The sequence below is a fragment of the Gymnoscopelus braueri genome, assembly GCF_963280865.1.
Source record: "Gymnoscopelus braueri genome assembly, chromosome: 17".
NCBI lineage: Eukaryota > Metazoa > Chordata > Actinopteri > Myctophiformes > Myctophidae > Gymnoscopelus > Gymnoscopelus braueri.
Genome location: NC_137617.1, coordinates 20473564 through 20476063, shown reverse-complemented (window position 1 = coordinate 20476063; position 2500 = coordinate 20473564). Strand labels below are relative to the sequence as shown.

The following is a 2500-nucleotide window of genomic DNA, read 5'->3' as shown; positions in this document are numbered from 1 at the left end:
CAGGAATGTCATTTTGTTGCTGTCAGGCAGAAACCTCTTACCTCCATATTAATGCCGTAGTTCGTCATACTAACTACAGTGTCAGACAGAAGTAGTAAAAACAGCCAATCAACAAGCTATTTTTGAATTAGAATTATGAAAAGTAAACATTTGAGGATTTTGAGGTTTCCACCCAACAGCAACGATTTGCACCTACCCTACTTTGCTACGTCTTGACACAGAGAAAAACGTCTAAATGTATCTCCTTTCCCATCAAAAGTGTTGTTAGAAGATTGCATGTTTAGTAGCATTTAACAGCCTAATATTTGTTGATACAAAAACATTTGAGAAAAAGTAGTTAGCACTGTACGCAGCAGCTGTGTAATTCGTAGTTCACTGAGCATGAACTGGGTCACCCATCCAAGTGACCTTTAAATGACTCAAGAAAACAACAAAGTAACAGAACATGGCCCAGCCGCTAGATAAAGCTCCTTGTGCAACATGTCTACACGCAGGATTAAGACGCACTGAGGCATTCCAGCTTTCCCTCCCTGTAAGGCACACTCATCCCACTCTCTTGCACACGATATTAATTGTTCCCCCCCTTTTTTTTGTTGTTGGGATATTCACCAGGTACATTTGCAATTGGCCTCTGCATTTACCAATCCTAACTATTAGGAGCAGTGAGTTCATGGGTGCTATTAGCAGTGGTGGAAAAAGTACCGTACTCAATTTCTTTACTTAAGTAAAAGTATCAATCTGCAATGTAGAAAGTCCGGAATTAAAAATGTACTTGAGTAAAATTACAAAAGTATTGGTATCAAAACGTCCTTAAAGTACCAAAAGTAGAAAGTACTCATTATGCAAAATGTCCCATTTCACAAGTGTTCAAATGTATAAAATCTATACAAATCTTTTGAAAATAACAGATCTACAAGCTCACAACGCGTCGCATCGCGACGCGTTGTGAGCTTGTAGATCGGCTATTCTCAAATGGACGAAATGTATACAGGGTCGAAGTGGTTAATGTATGTTTTGTGATAATATTCAATATCTTCAAAGTAACTAGTAACTAAAGTTTTCATATAATTGTAGTGGAGTAAAAGTACAATATTTGCCTCTGAGATGTAGTGGAGTAGAAGTAAAAGTACTGAATATTGGAAATACTCCAGTAAAATAAAAATACCTCAAAATTGTACTTAAGTACAGTACTTGAGTAAATGTACTTAGTTACTTTACACCACTGGCTATTAGTACAGCACCCAGGGAGCAGTTAAAGGTTAAGTGTTTTGCTCAGGGACAATTGGACACATACTGTAGATGTCTCTCTGCCCACTCAGCTACACAGAAGCCACAGTTCTCACTTCAAACACAGTTTTGTAAGTGGTATCTACGTGCAAATGGTTTATGATAGATGATAGATAGATAGATGATGATTGTGGAGGATTGATCGCCTAGTCAGTAAGAATACTCTGAAGATTCTTGCAGGGGCCCTCATTCAAGGTCATTATGATTATGCATGCACTTCATGGTATCACAACACCTCCAAGGCCTTAAAAACAAGGCTCCAAACATCCCAAAACAAACTTGTAAGGCTACTTCTTGGCCTCAATCACAGAACCCATCTAACCCCTGCTCATTTTGCTAGGATTGGATGGCTTAGGGTTGAGGACAGAGTACAGCAACTTGCTATGGGCCTGATCTTCAAGATACACCACAACATTGGGATCCCCCTGTATTTGTCAAAATACTTCCAAAATGTTAATGCAGTCCATGATCATAACACCAGAGGCAGCTCCACGGATCATGTTCAACCCAGATTTGGCTCAACTAAGGGTATGAACTCGTTCTCATGCTATTCAACAAAAATGTGGAATGCCCTACCAAAAGGAGTAAAGGAGTGTAAAACCCTACTCACTTTCAAAACTGCCCTAAAGATACACATTCAGGAGGCTGCAATTCGAAAATGGCCCCTGTCTAAGTCTTAACCTACCCCCCCCTACCCCCCCCCCCTCCTTCATTTTCCTCTTTTGTATATATATATATATATTTTTTTTTTTTCTTCTCTCGTCATACCAGTAACCTGAAAGCTGATTGTATGACATTCTGTATAGTAGTGTGTATATCTGCCTGCCTCTTATATTTCATCATGATTTGTGTGCATGGGGTTCTCATCTTAAACAAGCTTAGTGCTTAATGAGGGTTTCCAGTTTAGTAGACCTTGTATTGTGAATTTGTACTTCCATGTACTGTTATGTACTGTCATGTACTATTCTCATGTCTTTCTAAATAAACTACATCAATCAATCAATCAATAGATATATTTGATACTGGTGTTCTACAGTAAGTGAGTGTATGTGTTCATGAATGTGTGTTATGTGTGGTCATGTTTGTCTGTGAACAATAGCTATTAGGCCTAGTGGAGACATCTAGGCTCTTACAAGCTGTCAAATATCATAATGTATTGTAGAAGTATTATAAGTGATGGTATAATATAAAGGTTAGATATAAGCAGCCATAT

The 2500-nt window shown here is 38.4% G+C and overlaps 1 protein-coding gene across 1 annotated transcript in view; it reads right to left on the bottom strand.

The window, feature by feature from the left end:
• The window catches only part of rhbdf1b (rhomboid 5 homolog 1b), a 73265-nt gene that overhangs the window by 23186 nt on the left and 47579 nt on the right, over positions 1-2500 (bottom strand).